The sequence below is a fragment of the Sapajus apella genome, unplaced genomic scaffold, assembly GCF_009761245.1.
Source record: "Sapajus apella isolate SASKATOON/1434 unplaced genomic scaffold, GSC_monkey_1.0 scaffold11, whole genome shotgun sequence".
Classification (NCBI taxonomy): domain Eukaryota; kingdom Metazoa; phylum Chordata; class Mammalia; order Primates; family Cebidae; genus Sapajus; species Sapajus apella.
The window spans coordinates 5,249,408-5,272,891 of NW_022436951.1; the positions used below are offsets into that span (position 1 = coordinate 5,249,408).

Below are 23,484 nucleotides of genomic sequence, written 5' to 3' on the forward strand. Positions count from 1 at the left end.
ATGTTATAACATAGGGATAAAATATATGCCAATAGTTGCCAAAGGTTAATGGTGGGGATGGAAGGGTTTCTATAAAAGGGCATCACAAAGGAAGTTTTTGAAGTGACACAACCATTCATTTGTCAAATCACGTAGACCTACACATGGAAAAAGGCAAATTTTAAGTATGTTAGACTCCAATAAATGTAACATAATTATACATAATATATATATATATGTATATATATATATGTATGTATGATAAATATCAATAAATCTACTTCTCTCTAAGAAAAATCTAGACTTTGTTATTCCATAGCTGGTTTGGTGATTCCAGAGTCAAGGACGAGGGTACCTTTGATTTTGTTGCTCTGACAAGATGCTGTTTGTGTGCAGCCATCATATCGACACTACTGGCAGAGGAAAGAGTAAAAAGGAAGGTGTGAAAAGGGTCTGTAACCCTCTTTTGGAGACTTCCTCAAAGTTTCAAACTACCCTTTCATTACACTTCATTGGTCAAAACATAGTTGCTACTTTTAATCGCATCTAACTGCAAGAGAAGCTGGAAAATACAGAATTTGAGAAGGAGAATGTATGGTGGAGTATGCAGCTAGTAATATCTGTTACAATTCTGGTTTTGAGATGTCAAGGTGTCTTGTAACACTGGGGTTCTGTTCCCTTGCTCTTCAGTAGGTTGCTTTAAATCTTGGAGTTACAAAGTGCCTCTCTATTATTCCTGTGTACCGTTTCCCTAGCCCTTTTTTGAGCTTACATTTTGCTAGTCACTAGTTAGTAAAATTTTGTTCGTGCAATCTTAACATTATGTCAGGCACTGGGTTTGACAGCTCTGAAAACTGAGTTTTAGTAATGTTAAGCAATTATGTTTCCAAATAAAGCTGAGAAGACGACTTGCAAAAGTAATTTATAAACAGAACCCCCAAATTTTCATTTGGAATATAACATAAATATTTGACAGCTTCACAGAAAGTATTGGCTATTCAAAATCTATACATTTAACATTCAATTGTCCTTCAGTGTATATAGATTAGACCTCAACAAAATTGATTTGTAAAATTCTTGGATAGAAAGTGAAATTATTTCTTTCATTCAGGCAGCATTTATTGAGGGTCTAGTATTTCTTACATTCCTACTATGTTCAAGAAATGGTAAAGGCCCTAGGCATACAAAGATTAAACAAAACAAAAACAAAATTCTTGCTCTCAAGGAGCTCTTCTTATAAAAGAAATAAATGTTAATACGTGTAATTACAATGTATGTGACCTGAGTAAAGTAAGTTCTCTAGTTTTGTACTTTTTCAAAATTGTTTGGGCTATTCCATGTTGTATTTCCAGATGAATTTTAGAATCAGCTTATCTAATTTCTATCCCCAAACATCCTACTGGAATTTGATTGAGATTACATTAAATCTAAGCATTAATTTGGGAAGAAGTACAATCTTAATACTGTTGACTCTTCTAATGCATGAATACAATATATCTTCTATTTATATATATCTTTTATTTTTCTCAGAAATGTCGTATGGTTTTCAGTGTACAAATACTACACACATATATTGTCAGAATTCATATTTATTATGCTGTTAATGACTGGTATTATTTTCATAATTTTAATAACAATTGTTAGTTGCCAGTCAATAGAAATAAAACTGACTCATAATTATTGACCTTGTATCCTGTGACCTTGCTAAACTCACTTATTAATTCTAACAGCATTTTTGTAGATTCTTGAGATTTTATCTCTAATTCCTTCCTTCCTTCTTGCCCCCCTCCTTTCTTTTTTCCCTCTTTCCCTTCTTCATTTTCTCTTTCCCTCCCTCCCTTCCTCCCTTTCTTTTTTTTCTTTTAAGAGACAGGGTCTTGCTCTATATTGCCCAGGCTGCAGTACAGTGGTATGATCATAGCTCATCGTAACCTGAACGTCTAGGTTCAAGCAATCCTCCCACCTCATCCACCCAAGCAGCTAGGGTAACAGGCACATAGCAACATGCCTGACTAATTTTTGTTATTTTTTTTTTTTTTTGTAGATATAAGGTCTCGCTATATGTTGCCCAGGCTGGTCTGGAACTCCTAGCCTCAAGCAATCCTCCTGCCTCGGTCTGCCAAAGCACTGGGATTACAGGTGTGAGCCACTGTTACTGGCTGAGATTTTCTATACAGATGATTACGTGGTCTCTATTAAAGAGACAATTTTATTTCTTCCTTCCAATCAGTAAGCCTTCCATTTATTTGTCTTATTGCACTGGCTGGCAATTCCAGTATATAGAAATAATGAGAGATGACATCATTGCTTTTTTCTCAAGCCTAGGGGAAAATATTCAGCCTTTTTCCATTAAGTGTATTACAGATTGAACATCCCTAATTCAAACATCCAAAATCCAAAGTGCTACAAAATTTGAAATTTTTTGAGCACTAACATGACACCACAAGGGAAAATTCCATACCTGACTTCATGGGATGGGTCTCAATCAAAATGCATGTACACAACACACAGTTCATTCAGCCTGCCATTGTTTGTTGTTGCTATTGTATAACAGTTTGATACACGGATTCAGGTGATGCTACTGTGCTGCGTAGCTAACATGAACACATTTTTTTTTACTGTATTAATGATATGTCATATTTTTCACTATTAAGTACTTATGTATGAATAAGCATAAGAAAATGCTTATTGGTGACATATAAATTCAGAGTCAGGAATGATGGTGATGCCAAAACACTATAGTTCTCCACATGCATAAATGAAACAATGACACTTTTGCTTTCTAATGGTTCTAGGTACACACACCATTTCATGCACAAATTTTTTTAATATTATATAAAATTACCTTCAGGCTATATAATGTATTATGAAACATAAGTAATTTTGTACTCAGACTTGGGTCCCACCTCAAGACATCTCATTACATACTGCAAATATTTCACAATTTGAAAAATTCCAAAACCCAAAACACTTCTGGGCCCAAGCATTTTGAGTAATGGGTACTCAACCTGACCCTGTAGGTTTTTCACAGATGCCCTTTATCAGAATGAAGAAATTCCATTCTATTCCTAGTTTGCTGAGAGTTTTTATCATGAATGGATGCTGGATTTTTTTCAAATGCTTATTTTATATCAACTGAGATGATGATATATCTTTTCTCTTTTTTAAGTCTGTGCATTATATTGTCTGATTTTCAATCCTTTCAATCCTTCTTTGCAATCTTAGTTTAAATATGGCTTATTTACCTTTTAATAAACTGCTAGTTTGAATTTGCTGATGTTTTGCTAAGGATTTTTATTTCAGTTCATTGGGACTATCAATCTACAGTTTTCTTTTTCTGAAGTGACTTTGGGTTAGGCATCACATCACATCAGGGTAATGTTGGCTTTATAAAATAAGTTGGAGTTTGTTTCTTCTTTTAGTTTCTGGAAGAGTTTGTATAGAATTGGTATTTTTTATTAAAGTAGAATTCAACAATGAAGCCATCTAGAGTTTTCTTAGTGGAAAGATTTTTAATTATATATCCTTTTTCCTGCCCTAGATTCCTAGGACAGGAATGTCTCAATTACTGGTGTCTTATGAATGACCTTTCATAATTTGTGTCTTTCAAGGAAATTTGTCCACTTCATCTAAGTTATTAAATATATTTGTATAAAATAATTCATAAAATTTCCTATTATCTTTCAATGTCATTAAACTCTACAGTGATGTTACCTCCTTCATTCAAGACATCAGTGTCTGATAGTGCCTGCAATTCCACCCCCCCCCCCTTTTTTTTTTGAGACGAAGACTCACCCTGTCGGGCAGGCTGGAGTGCAGTGGTGCTATCTTAGCTTCCTGCAACCTCCGCCTCCCAGGTTCAAGTGATTCTCCTGCCTCAGCCTCCCAAGTAACTGGGATTACAGGCATGAGCCACTATGCCCAGCTAATTTTTGTATTTTTAGTAGAGAGGGAGTTTCACCATATTGGCCAAGCTGATCTTGAATTCCTCACCTCAAGTGATCCGCCCGCCTCAACCTCCCAAAGTTCTGGGATTACAAGGGTGAGCCATCACACTCTGCCTCCTTTTTTAAATTATTAACAGTATAGCTAGAGATTTATCAATTTGATTCGTCTTCTCAAAGAATCAGTTTTTTGGTTTTTAATTTCAATTTTATTCATCTGTTCTTTGATGTTTATTATTTTCGTCCTCCTGCCTACTTTGGATTTAATTCTTTCTTCTCTCTCTCTCTGGTTTTTATTCTGTTTTGGTTTTTTGGGTCTCTAGTTTCTTAAGGTTGAATCTTGGGTACCTGATTTTGGGTCCTTCTGTTTTTCTATTAATACATGCAGTTGCTGCCACATTTTCCTTCTATGATCTGTTTTTGCTGAATAGCATTAATTTTGTTATGTTGTATCTTCATATTTGCTGGATTCAATGTACAATTCTACTATCACTTGTGTTTTTGTTTTTGTTTTGTTGACTCATGGATTACTTAGAAGTGTATTCCTTTGTATTTAAATATTTAAGAAAAGATATAATTCCAGACACATTTCTGTTATTGATTGCTTATTTTATTTTTGGATAGTATAGACACTTTGTTTGATCTTGGCCATTTTACATTTGTTGAGGTTTTTTTTTTTAAATGCCCCAGAATATAATCTGTCTTGATGAATGTACAATGTGCACCTGAAAAGAATGTACATTCAGTTGCTGTTGAGTGATGTGTTCTAAAAATATTAATCAACTCAGGCTGGTTAGCAGGTTTTTCAGGTCTTCTACATACTTACTAATTTTAGCAGGAGCATGTGTTGTCTACTTTTCTATCAGTTACTGAGAATTCCTGAAGTGTACAGCTTTAAGTATGGATTTGCCATTTCACTTTTTATTTCTATAAGCTTGCTTTCATATTTTGAAGCTCTGTTATTACGGGTATATGCATTTAGGATTGTTATATCTTGTCATCAGTTGACTCTTCATCATTATAAAACTTTCCTCTTTGCCTCCAGTTAAATTCCTTGTTTTGAAGTCCATTTTGTCTAACATTAATATGGTCACTCCAGGTTTTTAAAAAATTATTTGCATTGTACTCTTTCCACCCTTTTACTATTAACCAATTTAAATCTTTATTATATATAATTATGTCTATAGTAATATAGCTAGATATACTAAGTATAACTATACAATACATATATTTTACATACATATGGTATTCTCTTTCCATCCTTTTACTATTAACCTATCTAAATATTTAAATATAGATAGATAATGCTTATAATCTACCTCTAGATAGGTAACTATATATAAATCTATATAAACTTATAAAACTGTATAATATATATAATATTTTTCTTATATATGGTATTCTCCCATCCTTTTACTATGAAACTATCTAAATGTTGAGATCAACAGATAATTGTGTATCTATATAATACAGAGCTATAATTACATATAAATACATAACTATATAATATACACAACAATTTACATATATAAGGTTTTCATGCCTTGCTGTCATAGCTGCAGCAACAACTTCACAAATTTTCTTGCCTTTTTTAAAAAAAAAAAAATGGTCCTCACACTGGTTTTATCTTGAAACAGTGGGCAACCACAGCTGCAGATGTAAATCTATGGTAATATTAAAGCAATTCAAGTTTTTCTTGTAATGTCATGACTTTCTCCCCCTTCTTGGGAGCATTTCCAGCAACCCATGGTGTTACACAAGGTTTACAGCATTATGCTAAACATGAAAATTATGAAAGAACTGCAAAAGATCACTTTTTACTGCAATATGCAATTTACCAGAGACACAAGCTGCTCACACTGAGATTACTAGCGTCACACAGTGTTTTAAGTAATACCCACAACACTTGAGCTCAGGAATAAGAGGGGGCTACAAAATTATTACAGTAGTATACAAGGTGTACTACAGGTAATTTTATGCAGTTGTGATTTAATACTGCATCTGCACATTTGTTTACATTTCTCTCAACTGCAAATGGCACCATATATGGTCAGTAAGTTTGTATGTAAAAGTTCTGACAAATTTTAACTTTTTATGATAGATTTGCATATATTTTATGGTAATAAGTGATAGACTGTATCTATATGTTTTATGCATTTATGACATGACTTTATTTTTTTCTATTCCTAGGCTACATAGTCCATCTGCAAGCTTTTTAATATTGTCACAAATCTCCAAAACATTTTCCAATATATTTATTGATTAAAACATCATGTTTACATGGAACCTATGCAGTTCAAACACACGTTGCTCAAAAGGCGACCTATAAGGAACTTAATATCAAGAAAACAAATAACACAATTAAAAACAGGTAAAGGGGCACACTTGTCAAAAGAAGACACAGAAATGTCTGTATTAGTCCATTTTCACACTGCTATAAAGAACTACCTGAGACTGGGTAATTTACAAAGAAAAGAGGCTTAATTGACTCACAGTTCCACAGCCTTAACAGGAAGCATGAGTAGGAGCCCTCAGGAAACTTACAATCATGGCAAAAGGGGAAGCAAGCACATCTTACTGTGGTGGAGCAGGAGAGAGAGAGAGACAATCAGGTCTTGTGAGAACTCACTCACTAACAGGAGAACAGCACAGGGGAAGTCTGTCCCCATGATTCAACCACTTCCTACTAGACACCTCCCCCAAAACATGGGGATTACAATTTGAGGTGACATTTGGGTACAGACACAGAGCCAAGCTGTGTCAATGGACAAAAGATATATGGGGAAAAAAATGCTTTATATCTGTAATAACCAGGAAAATACAAATTAAAATCACAATGAGATATTACCTCTAATACTTGTTAGAATGACTATTTTTTTTTTAAAAAAAAAGAAAGGTAACAGATGTTGGCAAGCATGTGGAGAAAGGCAAACCCAGAATACTGTTGGTGTGCCAGGTTTTACTGAATATAAGTAAGTACAGCCCTTTTGGGAAACAGTATGGAGGTTCCTCAAAACACAAAACATAATTACTATATGAGCCAGCATTCCACTTCTGGGTATTATATATTCAAAGGAACTAAAATGAGTATATTAAAGAGATATCTGCATCCCATGTTCATTTCAGCATTATTCATAATAGCTGAGGTATGGAAGCAACTTAAGTGTCCATTAGCAGATGAATGAATAAAGAAAATGTGGTATATAAACACCATGAAATATTATATACCCTTAAAAAAAAGAAGGAAATTCTGTCTTCTGTGACACAGATGGACCTGGAGGATATTATGCTAAGTGAAATATGCCAGACACAGAAAGATAAGTACTGTATTATCTAACTTATATGTGGAATCTAAAACAAGAGAAATTTACTTCTCACAGTTCTGGAGGCTAAGAAGTCCAAGACCAAGTTGCCAGCAGACTCAGTGTCTGGTGAGGATCCATTTCCTCGTACATAGATGGCCATCTTTGCACTATACCCTCACATAGCAGAAGGCAAGGGACTTCTCCCAGTAATCTTTTATAAAGGTACTAATACCATTCATGAGGGTTATACCCTTGAATTTGGTAAGTATACAAATACTCAATCTATAGGATAGATTTAACACATGACTCATCAACTCTACTCCTAGGTACCTACCCAAGAGAACCGAAAGCATATGCCCACCTAATATGTACATAAATGCCCACAGAAGCATTATTAATAATAGCCTCAAAGTAGAAGCAGCCCAAACGTCCATCAACTGACTAATGAATAAACAAATGTGAAACTGCCATATAACGAAATACTATTTGGCAATACAAAGGAACAAAGTAATGATACACGCTGTATTTTACTCTCCTGAGGCTATCATAACAAATGATCACAAGCTGGGTGGCTTAATACAACAGAAATGTATTCTTTCACAGTTATGGAGGCCAGACTTCTGAAACCAAAGGATCTATAGGGTCACACTTCCCCCAGAGGAATTGGGTAGAACTCCTCGAAGCCTCTTCAAGCTTCTAGTGGCTGACAGCATTCCTTGGCCTCCTTGGCTTATGATCACATCACTCTGATCTCTGCCTTCATCTTTATGTGGCTTTTCGCCCTGTGCGTCTTCTAATTTTCTATCCTTTATAGGACACTTGTCGGATTTAAGGCCTACCTAGATAATCCAGGATGATCTCAAGATCTCGAACAATTAAGTCAGCAAAGACTTTTTTCAAAAAAGAAAACATTCACAGGTACCAGGGATTTGGTGTGAACATAGCTTTTTTTTTGGTCGGGGGGGGAGGTGGGGCACCATTCAACCCACTATATACAACATAGATGAACCTCAAAACACACTCTCCCAACTAAAAGAAGCTAGACACAACAGATTACATGATTCTATTGATCAGAAACTTCCATAAAAAGCAAATATATAGATAATAGATCAGTGCTTGCATAGGGCTGGTGGCAGAAATAGGGAATGATTAAACAGTCTCTTTTCGAGGTGCTAGAAATGCTATAAACTAAATTGTCATGATGGTTGTACAAGTCTGTAAATATATTAAAAATCACTGAATTGCTCCATACTCTTCTGTTTTCAGCTGTGATCAGTATAGCTGAAAATTCCATTAAATTCTTAGAAAAGACCATCAGTAATTAAATATTTCTGAAAGAAACTTCAGCAAACCTCAGATAAGGAAGTTGATTGAATGGAATTGGAAGAGATTCCTAATTTAAAATACATACCAATATTCTTCTCAGACAAAATTTACACTCTGCTCTTATAAACCAAAGACCTCTAAAGCTCTTTAGGAAGCACTTGCAAAATCTTTTATTTCACTAAATCAAGCAGGAAGAAGCCGGGCACAGTGGCTCATGTCAATAATCCCAGTATTTTGTGAGCCCAAGACAAGCAGATCACTTGAGTCCAGGTATTCAAGACCAGCCTGGGCAAAATGGCAACACCCTGTCTCTACAAAAATACAAAAATTAGCTGGGCATGGTGGCTGTAATCCTGAGTACCTGTAATCCCAGCTACTTGGGAGGCTGAGGCAGAAGAATCACTTGAACCCAGGAAGCAGAGGCTGCAGTGAGCCAAGATCGCATCACTGCACTCCAACCTGGGCAGCAGAGAGAGACCCCCGTCTCCAAAAATAAAAAAATAAAATTAAATAAATTAAGGAGCAAGAAAAATCAGTTTGGTAGTGGATTAAGAAGGAAAGAATGCTACATTACACAGAGAGTTCTAGTCCAAGTGACCTCCTCAACCACTGCAGGTAAAACAGTACTCAACAGCTTTCAACCAAGATTAAATTAAAATCTTCTACCAGATGTCACACGTTCGCCAACTTAAAAGCTGGTGCACAAATAGGATATACAGAGATATATAGACATATATATTATGTATATATACTTATATACTATGTGTTCATATATTTATATATATTAAATATATAATGTATTCATGTGTGTGTGTTTGTGTGTGTATGTATGTATGTATTCACCTCTATAACTCAATGTATTATATGTTCATCTCTATAGCTCAATCAGTGATCTAGCTGGGCATAGTGGCTCACACCTATAACCCCAGGTACTTGTGAGGCTGAGGCAGGAGCATCACTTGAGGCCAGGAGTTCAAGATCAGCCTGAGCAACACAGCAAGACCTTATCTTAAAAAAAAATGAAAATAAACATTAGCCAGGTGTAGTAATATGTGCCTGTAGTCCCAGCTACTTGGGAGGCTGAGGTGGGAGGATCACTTGAGCCCAAGAGTTCAAGACTGCAGTAAGCTATGATGGCACTACTGAACTCCAGCATGGGCAACAGAGTGACTCCCATCTCTAAAAAAATGAAAATAAAAAAATAAGTAACCTTAAATATAGTAGGGAAGGTGGTGGGAAAAAAGGAAGTTAAGGGGGAGGGAGCAAGGAAGATGAGCGAAGAAGAGGGCAGGGAAGGGAACTCATAATACATCCTACTATGTTGAGGCGACTGGGTTCCTTTTTTCCCCTCTAACCTATTTTAATTTAGACTATCATGAAGTTCACAAAAAAATATAGTACCGTGTTCTAAGATAAAACCCTCAGGTGTAGATGCTAAGAACTATTCTGCTTAGAGTTATGGCAAAGATGTTTCATATTTATTTCAAAATAATCCAGAGAATTTCATATACCTTCCAAATGCCAAATTAACATATTCCAAACAGTTAACCCATTTTCACTTCCTTTATTTTCTTAACATCTAGCATAGTTTTGTACAAATAATAGGATTTTCACAAATTAAAATCACATACCAGATATATATTATATATATCTTAGTATCTACTTACCTATTGATCTTTAATACTACCCTATTATTAAGTTCTCCTGAAATGTTTCTCAAAATAATCTGTTTCAACTAACTTTTAAGTCATGAACACTGTTCCTGGCCCTGAAGAAACAGGGATGAATAGAATAGAGCTTTTGCCAACCTGGTGAAATCCCATCTCTACTAAAAATACAAAAATTAGCCAGGTGTGGTGGTGCGCCCCGTAATTCCAGCTACTCAGGAGGCTGAGGCATGAGAATAGCTTGAACCTAGCAGGAAGAGGTTGGGGCAATCCGAGATCACGCCATTGCTCCTGGCGATAGAGTGAGACTCAGTCTCAACAACAACAAAAAAAATAGGGCTTTTGTTTTCACAGAAATCACAGGGTAGCTGGTGAAAATGTTTTATAAGCATAAGCCATAGAAGTACAATTCAACAAATATAAAGGAAATACTTTCCATAAACCAGGTACCTTGGTGGATACATGGAGATAAAAAGTGTCTGTTCTCCAAGAACATTTAATCTAATGGGGAAAATTATATGTTCCCCATATAACATGCCATCATATCATGAGGCAGTCATGCAGAAAAAAAAGGTATTTCATTGGGAAGGATCTAGGAAGGATTCTACAGAGGTGTGACTTTTCAGGAGAACTGAGATTCTGTGGGTGAAATGTACAGATTAGAGACGGGGATGGAAGTGGAAAGGGGTGTGGGGGTGGGGAGTCCTAGAAATTGGTATAAAATATGCAAAGATGAGGGGGTTTGAAAATGCAAAGTTTACATTGGAACAAAAAGTAGTTTGCTTTGATAAGAGGATAAAGTGCACAGTAGGCATAAGTAGAAGATGAGATTATAAAAATATTGGCAAGTACTAGATTGCAAAGGGTATCCTGTGAGATGTATTGAGATTACAGGATTTATATTCTAGGAAACTGTGAAGCCACTAAAGAGAAGAGTGACTTAGGTCACAAATCAGACTTGTGTTTTAGAAAATCACTTGGATGGCAGTAGGGAAGACTGGAGCGGACAAGTCTGCTGGTTAGACAGTCCAGGTGAAAGATGATAAGGCCTGTTCTAAGGCAATGGAATGGGGAAAGTAAGAAAACATTACTTTGAGGTGGGCTAGAGTTGTGGTAATAGTCAGTGAAGCACAGCTGTGGAAGATGTGGTATAAGACAAAAGGGAATAATTTTGGCAGAAGTAGCAACAGCAGGTTAAGATTCAAAGAGTTGTGTGACATCCAAGTGGAGAATCTTATTGTATAGGGTCTGGATGAAAGAAATACAACTATCGATCGTTAGAATGTAGACAGAGATATGAAACCATGGGGACGGCAAAAGGCTTACCCTCATGGAACAGACACTGAGAGAACAGGCTGCAAAAAGGAAAAGGAGCTAGGCAGGAGATCAGAAAGGGGTACAAGGAGAGGGTTAGGAAGCCAAAAGAGAACGCTTTTAAAAAGAAGGTGTCGTCACAAGTGTCAAATTCCAAAGAGATGTTAAGTAAAAAGAGGACTGAATGGCCTTCACAGGATTTAGTAGACAAGAGCTCATAGATGACTTCTATAAGAGCAATGTCAGTAGAATGATAAGGGCAGAAGTCTATGGTATTAGGAGTGGAAAATGACAAGGAAGAGTGTTCAAGCCTAAAACGCTATTTAAGTGCAGATGGGAATCAATAAAACTTGGCCAAGACAAAGAGGAATGGAATTGAGGAAGCCAGGGTAGGGAAAGAAGGTAACATTCGATTTGGCTCCTAAATGATATGAAGGGTTGTAAGGTAGATTTGAAGGAAGGAGTTTATGGCAAAAGGAAAATCAAGAGCAAAAGGCCTTGAAAGGAATAGTAAATAATTTGATATCTGATATAGTTGTAACTCAAGGGATAGAAGTAGGAGGAGGTACATAGTTATCTGGAGATGATGATGGAAATTGGCTAGTACTAGATTAGGAAAAACAGTGCAAGCCATTAGGGATTATGCACAGTACTCTGTAAACCTTGGAAAGGCAACAGATAATCCCACTAAGGGGTTTGGGATTATGTCGGGCAGGGCAGAAACCCAAACAATGTGCCCCAGAGTCAGCCTAGACTGATGCTCCAGTAACAGAGCTTGACAGCGGCTACAGAGTATGGGGCTAAAAAGGAATGAAGACAGTGTCCCAGACAAAGGTACTGGATGGAGAGCAGAAGATGCTGTTTTTCACATAAATGGACAATTGGAGAAGACAGAAAGACACTAAAAAATGAAATGAAAATAGTAGAGATCTAGAACTTCTAACAGTATATATTTTCTGACCAACTGGAAATGAAAAGGAAGAAGTCACTAACAGAACTCCAGTCATCTCAAAAGGGCACTGAGAACAACAGAAGAATTCTGTAATTCTCCAACTGCATTTCTATGTTGTACTTGACTGGGGAGTGGGAAACTCACAATAAATCCATCTAGGGGCATAAAACAAGTCACTCAGCTCTATTCCACTAATTAATTACTCTTAAAACATGTATCAAGATAAAAAAAATTGTATGGGGATTTGGCCGTAAAATATGGACAAAGAGGCTGGGCACAGTGGCTCACACCTGTTATCTCAACACTTTGGGAGGCCGAGGTGGGCGGATCACGAGGTCAGGAGTTCAAGGCCAGCCTGAACAACATGGTGAAACTCCATCTCTACTAAAAATATAAAAATTAGCATGTCATGGTGGTGCACACCTGTAATCCCAGCTACTCGGGAGACTGAGGCAGGAGAATCGCTTGAACCCGGGAGGCAGAGGTTGCAGTGAGCCAAGATCGTACCACTGCACTCCAGCCTGGGCCACAGTGTGAGACTCTGTTGCCAAAAAAAAAAAAAAAAGTGGACAAAGATGTAATATGTCTGTAATTTCAGATTACGGTTTTATTTATGTTAAGAAGTAATGCCACATTACTACCTTCTGAAAAGAGCAAAGCATAGGTGGAGGTGGAGGATAGGATATTCGGGAACAGAGCAAAGAGATTACAGTGGTCAGCATAGGATAAAGTGGATATGACAAATCTTACAGAAATCTGCCTCTATCCACCCCTTTTCTACGAGTGCTGCCAGGGCTCACTAGGGCTTCTGGACCAACTTCTCCCTGGGTATATGCAGGTGCTTAAGGTGCAGAAGTTTGTTTCCCAACCAACTAATAAAGTTTAACATAATTACAGCTATTATTCCTTATTTTTAATGCTGCTAAAGTATAATACATATACAAATTTTTCACTCAACCAACCAAATTTAAAAGCGTCAGACTCTATATCTGCAAAACAGGTTTGAATGATAAAATTTGATATGCAGAAGAGTGATTCATTGCAAATTTGAAAATAAGATAAATATTCATCTTTTGAAAGGGAATTGATGATTTTTCCTGACTGAAAAGTTAAACAATGCTTAATCAAGTTGTAAAGTAGGGAAGTCAATGTTACCTTAGAAGTTTACACTAAAAATAATGAACCTTTTCAATATCTCTAACAAATTAATCTACAACAGAACTCTTGTACGTGGAGAATCATTCTCAGAAATCATGAAATGTCAAAATGTATTTGATAATGAATTCAGAATACTGGCCTAAGCATCTGAGTAAGATTCTTGTAAGACTCATAATCATGATAGCTAACATTCAGGTACTCATAATGAAGCACGCACTATTCTAAAAGCATTTTATCATTTAATCCTCAAAAATTTCTGAAGAAGGTACTACTATTATTTCTATCTTATAGACACAAAATGTATAAAATGATTAAGTAATAATTAATGTAAACATTCAGTTGAGTGAAATAATCAACTAACGGAACTAATGTGCTGTCATGGCATATTACTGTCTACTTCACATTTCATAGTCCTGTCTATATGCATCCATGAAAACAAGTAAGGTCATAACAATTTTGGATTTACATGCTATCAATATTGTTGATTCAAGTAGTACTTTCACTTGAGAAAGAATACTGCAAATTTTCCATATCTATAAAAGTAATTCAAAATAAAGTTGAATGTTATTTGTATTTTGCATCTTTTAGGGATACTCTGAAAGTCCTGCTAATGTGAAATATGTTAAAGAAATCTAGTCTTTTCTCTTTAACACAATGAATACCAACTTTTCTTCTCCCAATTAAGATAATGAGAAAACACTTTCAAAGAACACAAGTATAAGGAATCCTACCTACTATGACTGCTTGTCTCCATCTCTGATCATTCCTTACGGTTTCTCCATCCCCCACATCTGTGACACATTTGTTCATAAGCCAGGCATGCTTCTCTCAATAAGCTCTGCTCTATTCTCTCTTTTTCTTTGTATTTAAGTTCTGGGGTACATGTGCAGATCTTGCAGGATTGTTACACAGGTATACACATGCCATGGTAGTTTGCTGCCTCCATTCCCCCTTCACCTACATTAGGTATTTCTCCTAACGTTATCCCTCCCCAACCTCCCCACCTCCCCCCGCTTTCACTACCCTAGTCCCCTACCCCCCAACAGATCCCAGTGTGTGATGTTCCCCTCCCTGTGTCCATATGTTCTCATTGTTCAACACCCACTTATGAGTGAGAACATGTGGTGCTTGGTTTTCTGTTCTTGTGTCACTTGGCTGAGAATGATAGTTTCCAGATTCATCCATGTCCCTACAAAAGACATGAACTCATCCTTTTTTATGGCTGCACAGTATTCCATGGTGTATATGTGCCACATTTTCTTTATCCAGTCTATCCTTGATGAGCATTTAGGTTGGTTCCAAGTCTTTGCTATTGTAAACAGTGCCGCTATGAACATATGTGTACATATGTCTTTATAACAGAATGATTTATATTCCTCTGGGTATATACCCAGTAATGGGATTGCTGGGTGAAATGGAATTTCTATTTCTAGATCCTTGAGGAATCGTCACACTGTCTTCTACAATGGTTACACTAATTGACACTCCCACCAACAGTGTAAAGCATTCCTATTTCTCCACATCCTCTTCAGCATCTGTTGTTTCCAGATTTTTTAATGATCGCCATTCTAACTAGTGTGAGATGGTATCTCAATGTGGTTTTGATTTGCATTTCTCTAATGACCAGTGATGATGAGCATTTTTTTCATGTTTGTTGAAAATAAATGTCTTCTTTTAAAAAGTGCCTGTTCATATCCTTTGCCCACTTTTTGATGAGGTTGTTTATTTCTTGTAAATTTGTTTTAGTTCTTTGTAGATTCTGGATATTAGCCCTTTGTCAGATGGGTAGCTTGCAAAAATTTTTCCCATTTTTGTTGGTTACTGGTTCACTCTAATGATTGTTTCTTTTGCTGTGCAGAAGCTCTTAAGTTTAATTAGATCCCATTTGTCTATTTTGGCTTTTGTTGCCATTGCCTTGGTGTTTTAGTCTATTCTCTTAAATAACTCTAGGGGGATAAATTTTCTGTGTGTAGGGGAGGAGGAACGGCATGTAGGAAAAGAATCAGCAACAGCTAAGGCACAGAGTTCAAATGAGAAAATAAACAAGGTAGATCCAGAAAAGCTTTTAAAACTTTGCACAGAGGCTATGAACTACTAGTATCAACAGAGCAAGTGGAACCACCTAGGCAGCATTTTGCCATAAGAAACAGGCTATTTGAGAAAAAGCACTGGTGGGGTTCATCCTAAAGAAGTGCTACACACACGGATAGCCATGCTAAAACAGGATGAAACCTGGCATACTCTCCACATGCTTTCTAGTAACTTAAGACCTTTAGGATTACACCAACAATCATAGAGATGCTCATTGCTTACAGTACCACCATTAAGTACAATAATATTAATAAAACCTAAACGTGTATTAGCTCTGTATTATACCAGCAGTATGTTAAGGGCTTTACACATATTATCTTTTCTAAGTTCACCATTTTACAATGGTTACCTTTATTATCCCCATTTGACAGATGGCACGTGAGAAGTTATATAACCTCCCCACAGTCACACAGTTAATAGTAGCAGAGTTAGGATTCTAATCCACGTCAACCTAGTTGCAGAACATATCCTTCTGCTTTAACATCTAAAGGGTAAATTGTGCGTGAATCTGTGGTTGTATAATCATTACATAAAATTGGGGCAGACGCTGCTAAGCAGGCAGAGCATTCTTATGTTATACTGCTGATACAGGGACATCTGATATTAGGACTTTCAAAAATATTACTACAGTATTGGTAGTCCAGTTTCCAGAGGCTGTAATCAATACATGCCTCCCTAAAATATTCAAAGGCTTACTTTCATAGTTTGGTTTTCACCTATCCCTATAGTTAACTAGTCTAAATGACGGGGACAGCACAACACTTAAATTTATTCCAGGAGAAATGAGGAGCTGAATGCAACTGTAAAAATGACCCATTCTAAAAATGACCCATTCTCCTGCTTAAAATGACCCATACTATAACTAGTAACTGTAACTATTAGTTACTAACTAATAATGTAACAGATAAAAACTATGAGAGGATCAAAAGTAAAACATCCTAATAAGGCAGGGACTGCTAAAGATTTTTTTTTTTTTTTTTTAAGTTTTCAAACATTTCCTCCAACCCCAGGAGATGTCTGAAATACTATGAGAGCTAGGATTTGGAATTTAGTGAAATATCTTCTGACTTAGACCTTATGAAGGGACACACCCCTAATATTAAGCAGCAAAAGCAACAGAGCTGTCCCCATGTAAAAGACTCAGGATTTATCAGACGAAATTCTGACAGCCTTGTCTGTCTTCTGGCCACCTCTAGATCTGTGTAGTTTTGTGCACTAGGGGTTAGGCGAAGAGGAGACTGTGAATTACCTAAAATCGTATATATGTGAACTTTATAAAGAAAAGATCTATAGTTTCCCCCTAGATCATCAGAGAAAACTAATAACCATTAAAAACATAGCTCTAGGTAATCTAAACTTCACCCCTAACCAGAGAGCTGATTTTATATTCAGACTGCACTGCTTCTGTCTCCTCTTAGGATGGCTTTTCTTCATTTTTAGGTTCTACTTAGACTTGTGTTGAAGAGTGCAACAAAAAATAATGACATGAATAACAGTATAGAAAAATGATTGAGAGTGAGGACAACGAAGTCATTTTGCCTGTTTCCAACTCCTTTCTCCTAACTTGTGATATTGGACAAGTCACTTGACCTCAAAGCTTCAGCTTCCTAACAGGAAAATAATAGTTACTCTATAGTTATTTTAAAGAATTGAATGAGATACATAAAGCACGTAGCACTTAGCCCATAGTAAATGCCCAACTGTGTTTATTGTTCAGTACACTGTCTATATCCACCAGTGTGTTCCCCATATGAGGGTCCTGGGAAAAGTTTGATTATGTTTATTGTTCAGGATACTGTCTATATCCAGCAGTGTTCCCTATATGATGGTCGCTGGGAAAAGTGTTTCTTTCTCACTCTGTTGAAAGGAAAGGTCTATTTTCTCCTCTTGGAGATCGTAAGCCTCTTTTAACTGAGTATGTCTCCATTTTTGTCCTAGTCACTAGATAGTTTGGAGATGAATCTATAACCTAACTTCTCACACTGAGCTGCAAGACCTTCTCCTAATAATTCTTTGTGTACTAACTTTATTCCTTCCTCCTAACTTTCCCATGGCCCTGAAAGTGTCATATAATGTTGTACATTTATTGTTTTGAATTTCTCAAAATTTTATTTGGTATGAGGTAAGGTGTGTGAAAACAAGCAATTAAATTAACAAATCAATAAAAAATATAGTGCTATTTTGAACTGATAATTTGTGTTAAAAAAAAAAATAGTTACTTTCCTAATTCATGGATATATTGGCTACACAGGAGAACAACGTAATTCTTTGAACTTCTAAAAATGAGATCTGCCCTAGACCAATTTAGTCTCTCAAAGGATATCTGAGTCAAGAGACATCAGTCAAAAAACAAATCTGGTATGATTATGAGAACTTAACATGAAGAGTGATGAAGTAATGAGAGAATACAGCAAAATGCTATTCCTTTGAGGTGGGTGCTTATATGTTCTGAAAGTTAAGTAACACCTAGAATTCAGTGAGGGGCATTTCAGAGTAATGGGTTTAATTGCATCTATTCCTGGGAAAAACAAAGTTTCCATCTTTCACTGTATCAGACCCAGAGCAATGGTAGGTAGTATCCAGGCTGATTTGAAGGCCTCTTTATATTCTGACCCAGATAAATGGAAATATGCCATAGCTGTCGTGTGTTAAGCAGATGGGACACCAAAGGGGTTGAGCGGTTGGCCAAAGACAAAGGAAAAAAAAAATTCAAAATGTAAGCCAAAGCTTTGCATAGCTGCTTGACAATACAGCTTCCAAATAAACTATCTTAATTTGATTCACATGCAGAGAGTAGAAAATTAAAACAGAGCACTGAATAAAAATTAAGTTAATTTATTAAACAGATAAAATTATAAGGCAACATATATTAGTATCAGGAATATTTGCATTTCTGTGGATAGTATAATTCCATAATTATAATAAGTTATATGTTGTCTTGAGCATACGACAAATAAAATGCAAATTTTTGAGAAGCAAATGTTTTTCCAAGAAGAGTATGACCTCTAATAAATCAAGATAGAAAAGAACCCAAAAATTTTTAAGTATATTAATCTAAAAGTCCGAGGACAGCAAAATTAAAATGGAGTGTTAAGGAAATATAAAAGAGAAGAAATTAAAAACAAGGTGGAAATGATCTAAAGAAAAACATAATATAAAATGTTTCGGGATGTCTTATTTATAAAAGTTGCTTATCACAAAAATTCCATTGTGGGTGCCCAGTCTACTGAAAACTGTAAGAAGGAAAATGATATCATGTTGGATTATTCACAATAATGGAACAGATTTTAAAAATACACTGAAATCCAATTTTTTAAAGCAATAATCAAGTCTCTATTTTAAATGTTTAATTGTTCATTGTCAGAATTGAATTTTGTGTCTTTTTTCTTTTTATTGCTCTTCCAGAAGTGAATGCATTAAAAATGTCCTTTCTTCTATCTCTCCCTATGTCTTCCTTCCATTCAGTCAGAAATTACTTATGGACTAAGTGATATCCCAAGCACTGCTCTAAGTGCTGGAAATAAAATGCTAAAAAAACAAACAAAAATTCACATCCTTCTGAAGCTAATAGTCTGGTTACACGCCTTGATTCATTCACTTGTTCCATCAATTCCAATATTTCTCTTAATTGTGTGCCTTCAAGGAACAGAGAACTTGAAGAAACACTGTAGGAATTAGAGAAACAGAATTTAATAGCAACATTAATATTAAAATTACGTAGGAAAATTAAAATCTCAAAGAAGTTATTTAAAGGAGAACACAACATGTAGAAGAGATATGGGTCAGTTTCAGGTCAGGGCCCACCTGTAGAAATGTATCTAGGCTAAATGTATAACTTTTTATGTGTTTCTGTATGTTTGAGTGTATTACACTCCCTTTCTATAAAACTTGTCATATCACATTATATTTTACAGTGTACATTTTTCTCTCCCATAGTACACTGTGAACTCTTTGAGAACAGAGTCTAACTGTTCCTTACAAATAAGCTCAAATAATTTTATTGAATTGATGACATTTAATTTTAGGAAGAAAATTATCTAAAATATTATGTTTTAATCATTAAACAAGAAAAATAACAAACTTGCTTTGATTTTCAACAAAACTGAGAAACATTAGGTACATAGCCAAGAAAGTAGTATATTATTAAAATTTCATAAATAGTGAGCAATTCCAGCTGAATGGTTACCGAAAGAAAGACAGCTTCCACATGTTGATTACACTATTACTCTGAAACTTTCTGACATCCAGCACTAGTGGGTTTGTTACGTTTAGAGCTATAAAATAAAATGACAGGCTGGCCACAGTGGCTCACACCTATAACCCCAGCACTGTGGGAGGCCAAAGTGGGCAGATCATGAAGTCAAAAGATCGAAACCATCCTGGCCAACATGGAGAAACCCGTCTCTATTAAAAATACAAAAAAATAGTTGGGCGTGGTGGCGCGTGCCTGTAGTTCCAGTTCTCCTGCCTCGGGAGGCTGATGCAGGACAATCACTTGAACCCAGGAGGCAGAGACTGCAGTCTGCTGAGATCACACCACTGCACTTTAGACTGGTGACAGAGTGAGACTGCCTCAAAAAATATTTAACTAAAATAAAATAAAATGACAATGCCCTTGTACTGAGTCCAAAAAAGGCAAAGAAAAAGTGCTAAAACTGTTGACCTGTTTATAATTATTCAAATGTTTAACTTCATTCTTCCTCTCCCCTCTGCCTATATTCATGCACCATCCTTAATGATACTACCATTATTTCTACCTCTCCACACCTCTTCCCTTCTCTACCAATACTTCTTTCACATTTTCCTTGCAGCCTCATTTTGTCTCTGCCACTTTACTGAAACTAAATTCTGAGAGAGATCACAATGACTCCCTGTCTGTCAAATACAACAATTATGCACATCCTTCACCTCTCTATTCCTTGAAGCCTTTTCCTCCTCTGACGCTTAGTTTTCCCGTGTCTTCTACATCTGATGTTTGTCTTTAAAAAGCTAGTTCGTGTTCCTGTGTTCTGAAGTAAATACAACAATCCCTCTGGCTTCAGACACCACATATATAATGACTCTCAGACCTAAGTTTTACTATCCAGGTATCTATCAATTGCCTGGGCTGCAATTCTACATTTCCAGCTATCAGCCAGACGTGGTTTTCCTGCAGGCAGCTAAAATGTAACATGCCAAAAACAGAATGTACTATCTTTCCCCTCATACCAGCTCTCCTCCTACCTTCTCTGTCTCACTAGGGGAGAGTCAGCATTAATACAACCATTCAAGAAAGTGGCCTCATTCATCCTTGCTCCTTCTTCTCCATCCCTCCAATACACGTGTAGCTTTCTGTCTAGAATATAATTTTGCCTCACAGATGTTACTCTCGCTTCCATTCTCAACTAAAACATTATCTCGAGGGACGATCCAAGATGGCTGTTTAGGAACAGCTCAGGATTGCAGCTCCCAGTGAAAGCACAGAGGGTGAGTGGACGCCGCGTTTTTATTGCCCACAGACTAGGAAATTCCCGGGCGGAGGTCCTCCACGGTCGCCAGCGCGGCTGTTTCGGCCAGCACAGCTGTGCCGGCCAGCGCCGCTGCTTTGCCCCACGCGGCTGCTTTGTCGGCGCCCCGGAGCCGCGATTCTCCATACAAAATACACCGGTCCGGGGGCCCTTTTGGCTGGCGATTGGAGCCACAAGAAGTCGCCCATATGCCGGTTCAAAAAGGGGACTGAGCAGAGAACCAGGACAGTAGATTCCAGGGCAAAAAAAAAAAAAAAAAAAAAGCGCCACAAACCTCAGTGCTGCTGTTTAAGCCAGCGCAGTGAGTGGCCGCAGGGGAAAACAAACAGACCCCGGCGCCTCTTCAACAGGCGACTGGAACACCAACTTAAAAAAGGCTCTGAGGCAGGGAGCCAGGCGATCAGGCTCGGCTGGCCCCACCCCCACAAAAGAACAGCAACCAGAAACTCTGGATTGACAGTTTGACAGCAAGCGCAGCTGAACCCAGGACTGTCCAGCTCTGTGGGGGAGGGGCGTCCGCCATTACCGAGGCAGCCCGCCGTTGCCAAGGCAACCCGCCATTGCTGAGGCAACCCGCCACAGCAGAGACTCCGCACCAACAGAGGCGGGCCACCATCGCCAAAGCAGTTCTAACTACACCCATATAAACAGGACCGCAGGGAAGTTCACTCGTCAGCGGGGCGGAGCCCACAGCAGCTCAGCAAAGCTGCTATAGGCCGACAGTGACTAGGCTGCCTCCTTGCTGGGCTGGGCAGGTCTGAAGGAAAAAAAGAAAAAAAAAAAAAAGAAGGCGGCAGCATAACCGAAACTCATAAATAAAGCCCTAAATCCCTGGGACAGAGCACCTGGGAACAAAAAGCAGTTTATGAGTTCTGTTGCAGCAGACCTAAAAGTACCTGCCCAGCAGCTCTGAATGAACAACAACAGAGCTCGCAGCTCACCATTTGAGCTCCTATAAAGAAGAGACCGTCTCCTCAAGCAGCTCCCTCACCCCTATATATCCAAAAAGACACCTCATAAAAGAGAGATCAGATTGACACTAGGCGGGTATCCTTCTGGGACAAAGATAGCAGAAGAAGAAAACTGGTAACAACCCTTGCTGTTCAGCAGCTGCTGCAGGTGAACCCCAGGCAAGCAGGGCCTGGAGTGAACCTCAGCAGACCTACAGCAGAGGGGCCAGACTGTCAGAAGGAAAACCAAGAAACAGAAATAACCTCATGATCAACAAACAGACCGTCAATCTGAAAGATTTGAGACCCAATCTAATCTGAAAGCCAGCAACTACAAAGTCAACAGGTGGATAAATCCTTAAAGATGGGAAGAAACCAGCACAAAAAGGATGAAAACACCCGAAACCAGAACACCTCTCCTCCTAAAAGGGATCACAACTCCTCAGCAGCAAGGGAACAACATTGGATGGAGAACGAGTGTGATGAAATGACAGAATCAGACTTCAGAAGGTGGGTAGTAAGAAACTTCTGTGAACTTAAAGAACATGTTCTAACCAAATGCAAAGAAACAAAGAACCTTGAAAAAAGATTTGACGAAATGCTAACAAGAATGGACAAAATAGAAAGGAATATAAGCGAATTGATGGAGCTGAAAAACGCAACACGAGAACTTCGTGAAGCATGCACAAGTATCAACAGCCGAATGGACCAAGCAGAAGAAAGGATATCAGATTCACCAGGGTCGAAATGAAAGAGAAAATACTAAGAGCATCCAGAGAGAAAGGTCGGGTTACCCATAAAGGGAAGCCCATCAGACTCACAGCAGATCTCTCAGCAGAAACCCTACAAGCCAGAAGAGAATGGGGGCCAATATTCAACATCCTTAAAGAAAAGAACTTTCAACCCAGAATCTCCTAGCCAGCCAAACTAAGCTTCATAAGTGAAGGAAAAATAAAATCCTTTGGGAACATGCAAGTACTCAGAGATTTCGTCACCACCAGGCCAGCTCTACAAGAGCTCCTGAAAGAGGCTCTACACATATAAAGGAACAACAAGTACCAGCTCAACTAAAGGGCAAAACAGCCAGCTAGCACCAAAATGGCAGTATCAAATTCACACATAACAATATTAACCCTAAATGTAAATGGACTAAATGCCCCAATCAAAAGACACAGACTGGCAAATTGGATAAAAAGACAAAACCCATCGGTGTGCTGTATCCAGGAAACCCATCTCACATGCAAGGATACACAAAGGCTCAAAATAAAGGGATGGAGGAAGATTTACCAAG

At 37.5% G+C, this 23,484-nt stretch overlaps 1 protein-coding gene and 1 long non-coding RNA gene across 5 annotated transcripts in view; one reads left to right on the forward strand and one right to left on the reverse strand.

Moving 5' to 3' along the window:
• Positions 1–23,484, reverse strand: part of WDR70 (WD repeat domain 70) — a 328,762-nt gene that overhangs the window by 135,152 nt on the left and 170,126 nt on the right. The gene's annotated exons all lie outside the window — the stretch shown is intronic.
• LOC116552252 overlaps positions 17,267–23,484 on the forward strand; it is an 18,940-nt gene continuing 12,722 nt past the window's right edge. Inside the window, exons 1-2 of the long non-coding RNA XR_004269296.1 lie at positions 17,267–17,277; positions 17,682–17,684. This is a non-coding gene — a long non-coding RNA (uncharacterized LOC116552252). The remainder of the gene's footprint in view (positions 17,278–17,681; positions 17,685–23,484) is intronic.